The 14461-nt window shown below is 44.2% G+C and overlaps 1 protein-coding gene across 5 annotated transcripts in view; it reads right to left on the bottom strand.

Annotated features, from left to right (window-relative positions):
• LOC126248622 (protein O-linked-mannose beta-1,2-N-acetylglucosaminyltransferase 1-like) overlaps window positions 1-14461 on the bottom strand; it is a 2277756-nt gene that overhangs the window by 1031394 nt on the left and 1231901 nt on the right. For all 5 annotated transcript variants that reach the window (XM_049949790.1, XM_049949788.1, XM_049949787.1 and 2 more), the window contains one exon: window positions 13291-13346. The gene's annotated coding sequence lies outside the window, so the exon portion shown is untranslated. The remainder of the gene's footprint in view (window positions 1-13290; window positions 13347-14461) is intronic.

Here is a 14461-nt window from a genome sequence, read left to right as displayed (position 1 = left end):
TTACTCACATTATATACAGAGAACGATGGATGAAGGGCAAAAGGCAGATTCCATATTTCTAGATTTCCGGAAATCTTTTGACACGGTGTCCAACCGCAACCTGTTAACCAAGGTCCGAGCATATGAAATAAGTTCACAGATATGTGAGTGGCTCGAAGACTTCTTAAATAATAGAAGCCTCGACGGCGAGTGTTCATCGGAGACAAGGGTACCGTCAGGAGTGCCCCAGGGATGTGTGGTAGGAACGCTGTTGTTCTCTACATACATAAATGATTTGGCTGACAGGATGGGCAGCAATCTGCTGTTGTATGCTGATGATGTCGTGATGTACGGTAAGGTGTCGAAATTGAGTGACTGTAGGAAGATACAGGATGACTTAGACAAAATTTCCAGTTGGTGTGATGAATGGAAGCTAGCCCTAAATGTGGAAATATGTAAATCAATGCAGATGAGTAGGATGGGATGATCAATCCTGTAATGTTCGGAGACAGTATTCTAGTGCCCTGCTTGTCACATTCAAGTCGTTTAAATATATGGGCGTAACCTTGCCAAGCGATATGACGTGGAACGAGCATGTGAGAACTGTGGTAGGGGAGGCGAATGGTCGACCTCGGTTAATTGGGAGAGTTTAGGAAATAATAGTTCACCTGTAAAAGACACCGCATATAGGTCGCTGGTGCGACCTATTCTTGAGTACTGATCCAGTGTGTGGTATTCGTACCAGGTCGGATTGAAGGAAGACATCGATGCAATTCAGAGGCGGGCTGCTAGATTTGTTACCGGAAGGTACGAACAACACATAAGTGCTACGGGGATGCTTCGGTAACTTAAATGGGAATCCTACAGAAGGCGACGCTCTTTTCGAGAAACACTATTGAGAAAATTTAGAGAACCGGCATTTGAAGCTGACTGCCGAACGATTCTACTGCCGCAAACATACGAGGGGCGTTCAGAAAGTAAGCTCCGATCGGTCGCGAAATGGAAATGACTATGAAAATCCGATAAAGCTTTGCACATATGTGTTGGGTAGTGTCTCTAGTATAACCCCAGTTAGCATCACGTCGCTCTTCTCATTTCTGAGCTCGCAGTGAGTGCGTAAAGATGTCTAGAAAATAGTGTCTGCCGCCAAGTACGAGGGCCTGGTGAGAAATTTCGCCTGAAGCTATGCAGCTAACATTACATAACTGTCGTGCTGTTTCTTCTTCAAGACAATTCTCAGCCGCATTCTGCAGGGGCAATGAAGATGCTCCTGCATCGTTTTCAAATGGAAATGTGAGATTACCCACAATACAGTCCGCAATTGTCTCCCCCTGAGTTTCATCTCTGGTCACATGAACCGCTGTCTTTGAAGACAACATTTTGACACAGACAACGAGGTGTAGGCCAGCGTGGAGAATTGGCGGAAAGCACTGGCGGCTGCCTTCTATGATGAGGCTATTGAAAAGTTGGTACAACGCTATGACAAAAGTCTAAGTCAGAACGGCGACTACGAAGAGAAGTAGCTGAAAGGTATAGCTAATTGTTACAAGTAAAACATTTCTGATGTTCACTGTGGTTTCAATTTGGCAATCAATCGGAGCTTACTTTCTGAACAGGCCTCGTACATTGCGTGTAAGGAGCACGAAGATAACAAACGGGAAATTAGGTAGGGCCCATACGGAGGATTACAGACCGTCGTTTTTCCCTCGCTCTATTTACGGGTGGAAGAGGAAAGGAAATGACAAGCAGTGGTACAGCGTACCCTCCGCCACGTGTCGTACTATGGCTTGCGGAATATCTGTGTAGATGTAGATGCAGAACTGGTTGTTCTGTTTCCAAATGAATAATTGTGGCATTCGCCGTAAGTAAAATAGGGAAACCACAAAGAAAACCTTCATGTTGATGGCCGTATGGCAATCTGAGCCTCAGTCCTCTAAGTGCGAATTCAGTATCATATCCACTCCACCAATTCGCTTAAACAAATGGAGATTTGAATTTCACGCCTTTGGTTGCAGACCCTCTGGCTATAATGATGTACATTAACTTTTGCTTTGTCTTAGCTGCAACAGAAGTATTTTTTCCCAGTGGAAACCTGAGGTACATATTTGCGAATGTTCAGCCTTTCCATCATGCACAAGTGCTGCTAACTGATGGGCATCACTATCAAAATATAAGCAAGACAATGTTGCAGTGCACAGCAGCTCGTGACCAACAGGATACACGGATGTGGTTGGTTCGCTATATTCCACTGTAAAATCGAATATTGTCATTGTTATTTTGCATAGTAATTATTAAACGATCATTTTATTATTTTTTACAATAGAGAATATTTCGTAATTATGCATCTAAAATCATTAAAAATCATCTAAGAGTATTAATACATAAAGAAAAGTTTTCCTTCCTCAAGAAACAATTCAGGTCTGTAAGGGTTAACCAGCGCACCGTCACTTTCAGTTGGTCCGCCCTGATAGATGAATGGTCAGGACTGCCGTCCTCAGGGGCCCGGGTTCGATTCCCGGCTGGGTCGGGGATTTTCACCGCTCAGGGACTGGGTGTTGTGTTGTCTTCATCACCATTTCATCCCCATCCGGCGCGCAGGTCGCCCAATGTGTCGTCGAATGTAGTAAGACCTGCACCAGGTGGCCGGACCTGCCCCGTAAGGGACCTCCCGACCAGTGACGCCAAACGCTCATTTCCATTTACCTTTAGTTGGAACAATGACCCATCATGATTGTATATTTGGCACAACGACACAGTCACCGATGTCCGAGATCAGCGCGACTGCTGTGATGCACAGCTTGAGTTAGTGCAACTATACATTCTCCCGAATTTACTATTTATCGCCGTTTGAACATTAATCCTGCTGCTATTTGAAATACACTGACGGGAAAAATCGCAACACGAAAAAATAGGTAATGTAGAGTAATTAAATTTGGGAAATACATTTGTCTAGTTAACATATTTAAATGATTAACAATCGAAATTCACAGGTTACTGTAAGCGCAAGATAAGCCATTCGAAAACTGAAGCACTGGTACATTAATAACAGGCGTAACCACCAGAATGTTGAATGCTAGCATGCTGACATGCATGTATTGTGTTGCACAGGTGCCGGATGTCAGTGTGTGGGATGGAGTATCAGACCTGTTGACTTGGTCGGTCAATACACGAATGGTTAACGCTGTTTGAGGATGACGCTGGAGATGTTGTCCGATGATCTCCCACATGCGCTCGACTGGCGACAGATTTGTTGATCGAGCAGGCCAAGGCAACATGTCTCTACTTTTGTAGAGCATTGGGTTACAACAGCCTAATGTGAGCGAGGTTTATCCTGTTGGAAAACACACCCTGGAATGCTGTTCATGAATGGCGGCACAACAGGTCGAATCACGAGATTGACTTACAATTTTGCAGTCAGGTTGCGAAGGGATGACCACGAGAGTGCTCCTGCTGTCATACGAAATCCAACCCCAGATTATAACTCCAGGTGTAGGTCCAGTTTGTTCAGCACACAGACAGGCTGGTTGCAGGCCCTCAATGACCTCCTTCTAAGAAACAGACGGCCATCAGTGGCACTGAAGCAAAACCCGCTTTAATCAGAAAACACAACAGACCTGCACCCTGCTCTCCAATGATCTCTCTTTTGACCTTACTGAAGTCACAAATGGCGGTGGTCTGGGGTCTGTGAAATGGGCACTACAGCGCGTCTGGCTCCCTGCTGTTGTTGAAGAAACCGATTATAACGGTTCATTGTGTCACTATGGTACCAACTGCTGCTCAAATTGCAGCTGCAGATGCAGTACGATGTGCCACAGCTGTACTCCGAACCCGATGGTCTTACCTCTCGGTACTGCTTCGTGGATATCCGGGACCTGGCCTTCTTCCGACCGTACATTCTCGTGACCACCGCTGCCAGCAGTCACGTGCTGTGGCTACATTCCTACCAAGTCTCTCCGCAGTATCGCAGAAGGAACATCCAGCTTCTCGTAGCCCTGTTACAAAAAAATGGTTCAAATGGCTCTATGGGACTTAACTGCTGAGATCATCAGTCCCCTAGAACTTAGAACTACTTAAACCTAACTAACCTAAGGACATCACACACATACAAGCACGAGGCAGGATTCGAACCTGCGAGCGTAGCGGTCGCGCGGCTCCAGACTGTAGCGCCTAGAACCGCTCGGCCACTCCGGCCGGCGCCCTGTTACACATCCTCTTCCAAACTCAGTGAAGTGATGATAGTGACGTTTTTGTTGCTTTAAAGGTATTCTTGACTAACATCACACGTCCAGTCTCAAAAGTAACTAACGCACGCGAACTTTATTTGCATTCTCATAGCATAGTGGCGCTACTAACACCACTCTTATGCGAGTGGTGCGAAGTCAGAAAAGACATCACCTTTTAGAAGTAGAAACACGCCTATCAACTTTGGTTTTTTTTTTACGGTACCCATAAAGAAACAGACAAAGCTCTGCTCTCCAGATTTCTGATTACTAACAAGTAGAGATTCTGAACTTTTGCGGAAAGAATACCGTACTTTTCCGAATGTACCTTCTTCAAACTACTGTCTATTAAGAGCACAGTAAAAGGCCCAAAAATTAAATAAGCGTTTAGGACAACAATTAAGGTGCTACAAGAAAGGAAAACATTAAACGAAAGGATTGTTTAAACTTATTTAAGTAGAAAACATTATTTGACGTGCGCCTGCTTATAAAGACGGGGAAAAAGGAGAAGTGAATACGACAAGTAAGAGAAACTCTAAAAAGAGTATAACCAATTGAGAACCAACTTAACTATGCCTTTATTAACTGAAAATGTCAACTAATTTGCAACTGTTTAAAAAGTATCGCCAGCCGGTGTGGCCGTGCGGTTCTAGGAGCTTCAGTCTGGAACCGCGTGCCCGCTACGGTCGCAGGTTCGAATCCTGCCTCGGGCATGGATGTGTGTGATGTCCTTCGGTTAGTTAGGTTTAAGTAGTTCTAAGTTCTAGGGGACTTATGGCCACAGATGTTAAGTCCCATAGTGCTCAGAGCCATTTGAACCATTTTTTGAAAAAGTATCCGCTGAATCTTAAAAATTTATATTCTCATTCTAATAATATGTGTTTACTTTTAAAATTATATTTGCCTTGTTTTCTGAGACTAGCAAAGGTTATTAATGTGTGCGAGCAGCGTGTCTCTTGGACAGTATCCCATACACATGATGTTAAATTGGTGCATGGTAGGGAACCCTTTGTAGAAATGGGCAGTGACGAGGTAAGACACAAAACCAAACTTCAGTGTTAGATTACACAAAGTTTTAAATGTATTTAGTACCAAGAATGGTTACATGCTTCCCAATTAATATTTTCAACTCCAATTATGCCTTTATTATCATGAGCGGTTTGGAATGCTGATGAGTTTTTACCGAACCTCCTGTCGTAATTTCATTTATAAGCTAAAACTATAGCATTGGTGACGATGTTATTATGACTGAAATAGGACGTTGACGTAAATAAATACCCACTGAAACAGAAAATTTGTGCCTTCTGTGTGTCTAAATGGGGATTTGTGTTCCGAATATACACCCATTGTCTTGCATTGCACCGTCTCGCACGGTCTGCGTATTGTTTGTGCTGCGTACAGACAGTAGTTGCCTGAGGACGTCTATGTAACAGAATCGCTTCTCCGACTCCACACAACTCTTAGCAGAACATGCTCAATACAATTATAACGTTTTTACATGCATCTAACACGAATATTTTTCGTAACATTATGAGAACCTCCAAAAAGAAAACAATAATGAGAATTTTCCGTTCAAAGCAACATTATTAACAAACTGTGAAGTGTATTAAAGAAAATCCTGGCCAATGGGTAAAAGTGACGGTTTCGGTCTATTACGCTGGCGTCGGCGAGTTGTAGGAGGCGCGTAGTTGGTAAGTAGGACACGGCGGCAGCATTACGATGTTAAGTAAGATTACGGAGGAAAATAAGACAGAACTTTTTAATCGATGTTAGTGATCCACTTTAAAACTCATTTCCCGGGCGCTGGCGCCGGCGCCACCGTGGCCGGCATGGTAACACGACGGGCCGCCGAGACTTGGTCCAGGGCGCGCCGCCTCTTTCATAACCGCGCAACTTCGTTACGCTGCGGAGGCGTGCCGTCCTGCAAGAACCGCACAACTGCCCTCTGCCAGCCGCTACCGCCTCGCACTCTACGAGCGCGCTCATCAACCCCCTGCAAATGGAAGCCTCTAATACCTCAACGAATATCAGTTATTCAGTAACGAAAGCACTAAGCCGTCATCATTCTACCGTAATTCATTTAAACTATGAAGCGACTTTCGCCTTACAATGCTATATTCGTCGTCTTTGATAAACGGTAGTTCATTTCTGCGTAGCTTCCAGGAAAATGGCTAATAAACTTCGGAAAATATAATACTAGGTTGATGCATAAGTTCGTAGCGTTTTTGTTTTGAATGATAGTACTGCTGCTGCTATGGGTTTATTTATCGATTGTCATTCTTTATTTGTAGTTCATTGTTATTATTTGAGCTTGCAAATTGTAATTTTCTCATTTGGAGATTGTGGGTGAGGCTGTGGACGCCAGAAAACGGAGTGCCAAGTGGAGAAATCCGAACATTACCGACATATCTTCTGTCTGAGTTCAATAGAGGGCTGACAGCAGCGGAGGCAGCCGGAAACATTTGCGCCATGTATGGGGATAATACCACTGGACAGAACACGGCAATAATAAGTTTTTCTCGTTTTCAGGAGGATCGTTTTGACATTAGTGACTCTCCACGTTCAGGAAGACCTTTATGGTTTGATGAATTTCGTTTAAACGCATTAACACACACCGATCTACGTAAGTGTGCTCGAGAAATGGCAAATGTGATGAACTTTGATCATTCCACCATCGAAGGTTCAAAAATGGGGTGTATGAGTACGCGTGCTACAAGGGTTGGTTGAAAAGTACATTAAAGATGTGGGTCGCGTGGCATACTCGCTGTCTGCAGCTGATAGCAGAAGATCGGTTAAAATAGTGTAGTGGGCGGCAAAAAAAATGGTTCAAATGGCTCTGAGCACTATGGGACTCAACTGCTGTGGTCATTAGTCCCCTAGAACTTAGAACTACTTAAACCTAACCAACCTAAGGACATCACACACATCCATGCCCGAGGCAGGATTCGAACCTGCGACCGTAGCAGTCGCACGGTTCCGGACTGCGCGCCTGGAACCGCGAGACCACCGCGGCCGGCGTAGTGGGCGGCAATGGAAGCGTTTGAGTAAGTTACTGCATATACTGCCTGAAAGTGAGGGAGACCAGTTCAAGCATCCTAATGGTACGTTTAGGAAACACAAACAACGCGCGTGTATGAAGACTGAAGTGGTACGTGGCCGGAGCGCAGACTAAAATGTTTCGTTATGGAACTGGTTCAAAAAAAAAAAAAAAATGGTTCTGAGCACTATGGGACTCAACTGCTGAGGTCATAAGTCCCCTAGAACTTAGAACTACTTAAACCTAACTAACCTAAGGACAACACACACATCCATGCCCGAGGCAGGATTCGAACCTGCGACCGTAGCGGTCGCGCGGTTCCAGACTGTAGCGCCAGAACCGCTCGGCCACCAGCGGCCGGCGTTATGTAACTGCAGCCCATCATCCTTCATGGCAATGCACGCTTCCACACGACGAACACCGTGCAGGAGCTCCTGCGTATGTGGGAGTGGGAGATACCGTATTCACGCGATATGAGTCCGTGCCATTACGACCTGTTCGTCAAAATGAAAGAACCTCTTCGTGGCACGCGCTGCAACACAAGAAAAGAGATCCTCCGTGCCATAGGGCGGTCCTTACGAAAGATCGACAGTGATGGGTGCGTTGATGGTGTACACCTTTCATGTCTCTGGGGGAACGTGATCGAAACGCGGGGCGATTATATTGAGGTCATATAATACGCTGAACGTCTGTCAATAAAGTCTGGTCTGAATTAGAGCCATATTGTCACTAGTTTTTATCCAGTCGATGTATAAGACAAAATCATACAAATCAGAGGGTGGCCATATATGCATCTCTGCTTGGTAGCTATCAATCGGCTCGTGAACAACACTGACATTCGTTTCCTTTATCGCTACTGCCGACTCAAGATTGTGTCTTTACCCTAACATAAGGAAAATAAAGTAATGGTTGCGCCCGAAGAAAGCAGCAACTCCCTGTACAAAGATCTGCGTCCATCCACAAAAAATAACGCTATACATCTCGAAGAACAGCGACGGTGTGGTGTACTGCGAATTGCTTCCTCGACGTGTAACCGTCACTTATGACATTTGTAGGTAACAGCTGAGACGTCTTTCAGACGCAGTTCAAGAACAACGACCAGGGAGACTGCGTGAAGTGATGCTTTTCCACGATGACGTGCACCCGCATTGTGCTAGTGTGACAAAAAACAGTATAAGGGAATCGGGTCATTCCACTCCCACCTTATTCACCTGATCTTGCGCTCTCAGATATTCACCTTTTCCGCTCTCTGTCGAACAGCCTTCAAGTGATCTCCTTTCCGAATGAAAATGCGCTTCTAACATCGTTCGACGACTTCTTTGCCTGGAAACCACGTGATTTCTACAGTCGAGGAATCGAAAAGTTGCCCAAACGTTGGCAGAATGTCGTAAATAATGAAGCAGAATAAATTGTCCGTGATTAAAGTGTCTGTTACGTGTATCTGTCGTGAAGTTATGGAAAAGCGCTACGAACTTATGCACCAACGCAATATTACAGTGAACTTATGCGTATGTTTCCGTGTTCTATAGATCGCTGTCGCGATGTAATAATTGTCTCTGCCGAAACACACACATAAGCACACGCCTCACAGTCCCCTTATAAACAATACTGAATACTGTTCTGCACTTTAAGTTGATACTTGATGTTAGTTACGTCAGAATGGGTAATAAAATCATAATAAAAGGGTGTGAATCAATGATGTCTCTGCGTCAGGCCATGACATTTTATCTTTTTCGTGACAATCAACACTGTATCCCGTTCTGTAGTGTGTTTTGCTATCGAAGATCACTTTGAAGCTACGAGTTATTCGTACTCTACATGCAGTTCCGCATTTTGGGGGTGAAACTCTTAGAAATGTGATTTACTTTGCATACTTCCATTGTGGGACAATTACCCACTTAGGCAAAACAGTTAGTTAATTAGATCATTGGCAGGATTTCCCCCAAAACGCTGTGGAATGAATCGTTTTGCAGGCAGTTATGTATACAGAATTTGTGTGTGTGTGTGTGTGTGTGTGTGTGTGTGTGTGTGTGTGTGTGTGCAGGGGTTAGGGCTACATGCTGGCCATCTACAGATACTCGAAATTAAACAGCACAGTTGTTTAACTTAATAAAAATGAACGTATGTCTTTGTCACTACTCAAAAACGCGCTATAAGCGTTATTATCACGTGCATTCTAGTTGTATCCACGAGAAAACTGTTTTACCATCTGGGCCTACTAACAGAACTTCATACGAGGGGTGTTCCATATTGATTTGCACTTTACTTCCTCCCATCATTCATGGTGCGTTATTTGACTCATCATTACACTTGCAAGTATCTAGCCATGGGTCTAACAGTAGGCGGCAGGACAATCGCTAGGAATGTAATCCATGCAGAGTACAGCACATTTTCCCAGTTGTTGTCATTGCGTGAGCGGACAACACGGAGTACGTTCATTAAGGACAGCGCTGGACGACGTGGTTTTTGTGGAAGGAGGGTGTAAGCACTGCGGATATTCACAGGCGATTGGTGGCAGTGTGTAGAGAGTGTGCACCGCCAACAAAATGTGCTCTTGCAGCACGAACACTATCGCCAGCATACGAGTCGGAATACCCCGGCTGGCATAGCTGAAATGGGGTTCCAGGTACTTCCGCGTCCAAGGTATTGTTCTGACTTAACCCCTTTAATTTCTGTAAGCCGTCCTCAAAACACTTTTTTGGAGTCTGTCGCACCCATCACAGGACAGTTGTTCGCAGTTTCTTAACGTCTGAGATGTGTCCGGGCACCACCGAATCAGAACAGGTCAACTCAGGAGAATACGGTTGGTGTGGGAGTACCAGGAACCCCATTTCAACGACGGCAGCCGTGGTTTTCCAACTCGTATGGGGACGAGCGTTTTCGTGTTGTAACAGCACTTCTTCCTGTCGATGCACACTCTCCACACACAGCCACTAATCTGTGAACATTCGTAGTGTTTACACGCTGCTTCTTCAGAAACCACCTCATTCAGCGCTGTCCTTGATGATTACACTCCATGTTGTTCGCTTACGTAATTATCAGTTAGGAAAATGGGCTGTACTGTGCAGGGACTGCATCTCTAGTGATTGTCCTGATACCTACAGTTAGACCAAAGTACTGCATACTTGCAAATGTACAAGTAATGAATCAAATGGCGCATCGTGAATGACGGGAAAAAATAAACCGTAGATCAATGTGGAACGCCTCTTGTAATATATTAACTTTCTTTTCAGCTTCGTTCAGAATGCTAATACAGTAGAATTCACAGATATAACATTAGGAATTAACATGTCCTACAAAAGTCGAGATTAACCTGCCTAGCACGGGACGAGGCAAATTACGTAGCTGTAAAATATTCGAACACCTTTCTAACAAATTCGTTTCAGTGGATAAGCTTGTATATTGTGCAATCACAAAATCTATTGCTTGGACGGTAAATCTATAACGGAAATTCATCCAGAGCTGGTGACGGTTTATATAGAGACGTCTTATTTCGGTGGCAATAGTCCAAAAAGAGGCAGGAGCTCAAACGAGAGCGTACTTCTCTTGAAGAACGTCTTAAAAATACCACCACAGTTGAAAACATGGAAGGAGTGCACAACGTGTTAAATGAGAATTGGCAACTAACGGTGTATCGAATGGTTGATACTAACGGTATATCAAACTAAAAAGTATGGAAATTTTTACGTGAAGAATTAACTATAACTCCTACGGATTGCTGTGTGCCGCATTTGTTGAATACTGACCAAAAGCAAATGCCAAAGTGAATATCTTACTAAGAATTGGTCAGGTGTTGACATACTCAAGCTTACAGAAGAGTAAGGACGAGTAGTGCTTGCGTCTGGCGTTGACGACGTCATTAGAGGCGAGGCATAATATTGCATACGACAAGGGCGAGCAGCTATCCCGGTATTTACTGTACGAACTTTTTTGGAAATCTACGGAAAACCTAAATATTAATCGTAAGAACGGAATTTGAACCCTGTCCCTCCCAAATCCGAGTCCATTGTCTTAAAAAAATCCAACTGATGTCGAGCGCAAGTTTGTAACTCAAGTCGTGGAGCCACTGCTTTACGCCGCAAACGAAACAGCAGGCAAAGCAGTTGGTCGAAAAAGGTGGTCCTGCAACACAAAAGGCGAAATCGACGCAGTTCACCGGGAAATCGAGGCCATCGATTTCTAGGGTGCACACTGATTATTTTTCAACGGGAAAAGCAGGCATCCGCAAGCCTTTCGCGTGAACTGTATGGGAAACACATGATAGGAAGTTTGTTGTGCAAAATATATATAAAAAATGAATTTATCTCAGGACAACGGACCTGCATACAGAGGTGCCTTGGCGACGGATTAAAAGGAGAGATATGAAGTACGAACTGTTGAAACAGCCACGCTTTCACCAAATTTTGTCCGCAGCTCGTGGTCGTGCGGTAGCGTTCTCGCTTCCCACGCCCGGGTTCCCGGGTTCGATTGCCGGCGGGGTCAGGGATTTTCTCTGCCTCGTGATGACTGGGTGTTGTGTGCTGTCCTTAGGTTAGTTAGGTTTAAGTAGTTCTAAGTTCTAGGGGACTGATGACCATAGCTGTTAAGTCCCATAGTGCTCAGAGCCATTTGAACCAGTTCACCAAATTTGACCCTTGCTGGCTACCAACTATTCCCGCGTTTAAAGATATTTGTAGCTGGAAATTTTGAGTTCAATGAAGCGGCTAAGACCGCCCGAGGTGATCACTTTGCTTATCTTTCACAACTGCAGCAAGGAATCTGATTACTGGAAGAACAATGCACTAAGTGAACTGACCTAAAAGGAGATTACGTCACAAAATAAAGATATTTGCATTAAAAAGTCTTCCACTGCGAGATATATTTTTCTTGCCCTCGAATGGTTTCTTGAATCCTAATACAGTTAATGGAACAACAGTCTGGTTCCTTGTTTTGTTATTCAGTAAGCTGATTCTGTGGGTAAGCACTGGGGAAACATGGCTCATAACACCATACGTACGGGCACAGTTAAGTTTCCCATGGTTGCTCATATAAATTAAGGTAAATGCCAGAATAGTTCCACCAACAAAACCACTATGTATATCTCACACCCCTCTTCCCTCCATTAGGTTTTGCTCTCATTCTTCAATTGAACGTATTTCCCGCCACATAATAGCTCTTACAAAATTGTTGAAGCTTTCGTGGCCATTTGTTGACGTACTGCCTTTCGGCTTCTGTGCCAAGTTAAACGATTTGTTAAACGATTTTTCTGACGTTGCCACTCGCGCTGATGAAACGTAAAAAAAAATCGTTGAACAAACGTTGGCTGAAGATCCCGAGACAATACCCAACAGGCAATTCGTCTGAATAATTTTGTTTTTATAATTTCTTAGGCTTCCGCGGCCAGATTCAGTCAACATAAATGTTTTCTGGGTATGGTATCGCGTCATATTGTGTAAAACTACTGCTGGAGAAAACCAATGTTTCGACCACAGTTGCAGCTGCCTTCTTCTGGGCCTACTGTCTTTTTTTTTCTGGTTGCTCCTACCAGAAGATTCTAATCGGGTGCCAGATGCGTCAGTCAGCGCACCTCTAGTCAGTGAACAAGACCTGTAGAGGAATTTTCGTTGTAGACGGACGTCATCTACTGTACCGCGCGATGTGAAGCAATGGTTAAGATTTTGGACCCGCGGTTTGGTTGACATGGATTCGAATTCCCTTCTGGCCCTTGTCGTTTAGGATTTACGTGGTTGTCTAAATTGTTAAAAACAAATATCAGGACGGTTCTTATGAAAATATCACGGACGTTATCATTTCTCACCCTTATCCCACCCAAGCCGCTCCTCAAACGACTTTTCCACCACTAAAACAGCTTATCTGGTTCTTATACCAATTAAACATAACGCTTTGCATTTATAGCACTTTTTCACTGCCACTACGATTTTGAACACGTGCAACGACACAAACACACCTACACGTGTTTAGCAGGTCAGCAACGGTGGCACATAGACGGACTGTCTCTTATGCAACCATAAATACACATTATGTATCTGTGTTGCTAATTTAACTGGGGCTTACCTTATTTGTAAGATTGCCTCTTCGGAAGATGCGCTCAGAAATCGTCCCGCACAAGACTGAAACAAAAGGAAAGTGAAAATCATAAACCATGTTTTGATTGAGAGAGAAATCTGATTTCTTGCAGCATATGTACCAGGAAAATCATGGATAATATTAAGTCTAACAGTATTCATAAGTTAGGCCTCATCTTAATACAGGTCCTACATGCTAAAATTGCAATCTGCTGCTGTTACTTTTGTAAGTGTTCACATTCTAAGGAAACAATTCTGACAAGAAAATGAATCAAAAGGGCTTGTTCACTTTTAATATGTAAGCAGTTTTAATTAAGTACTAAAACCACAGTGAGTATAATTAAAGTTAGCGTGTCCTTTTTCGACATTAGAAAACATACAGCGTTGCAGGAAGACTTCTGTGAGGAAACTGCTGCTTTCTTGGCTGTCTAATTAGCGCGAGCCGGTAAAACTGACGCGCAATGAGAACTCTGACTACTGGCGCCTGGTAGTTCTCACAAAACAACACAGCTTCTGCTTGCCCTGCAGTACTTTAAGCTCTTTCTTTGCTTCCTTTATTTTGGCGTGTTTGCATATGCAGCTATGTCCTTGTGTTTTGGATATTAAAACGTTACACGACGACGTTATAGTTATTTAAAAACTTTATACAGCGTCCAGTCACACTAATGTGACTACATGTCAAACGCCTCAGTAATCAGATTTTGCAGTGGACCGCTGCAAGCTGTTCAGGAAGAGAGTGAGTGAGGTTATAGAAAGTGGCGACAGGGATGTAGAGCCATGCCCAGCAGCGCTAGGCTTCTCGGTTGATGATCCACGGCGCAAACAGCCCGATGGAGGTGGCCTCACAGATTCTAGATTAGGTATAAATTCGAGGAGTCTGGTAGCTAGGCGAGTACGGTAAACTCATCCTGGTTCTCTTCGAACCACGCACGTACATTGCGAGCTGTGCGACACGTTCTATTGTTCTGTTGGTAGATGCCATCGTGCCGAGGAAAAACAGACTGCATGTAGGGTTGGACATGGCCCCTGAGGCTAGACACATATTTGTATTGATCCAGTGTGCCTTCGACGATTGTTGCTACGTGTTTCCTTTCGTACGTTCCATCTGGAGAGGCACCTGCCGCCACCCTGTGGGCATCCAGCTGCGATAGTGGTCTGCA

The sequence above is a fragment of the Schistocerca nitens genome, chromosome 3, assembly GCF_023898315.1.
Source record: "Schistocerca nitens isolate TAMUIC-IGC-003100 chromosome 3, iqSchNite1.1, whole genome shotgun sequence".
Taxonomy (NCBI): Eukaryota; Metazoa; Arthropoda; class Insecta; order Orthoptera; family Acrididae; genus Schistocerca; species Schistocerca nitens.
Note: the sequence above shows the minus strand (reverse complement) of the source record. Positions and strands in the feature narration are given on the sequence as shown.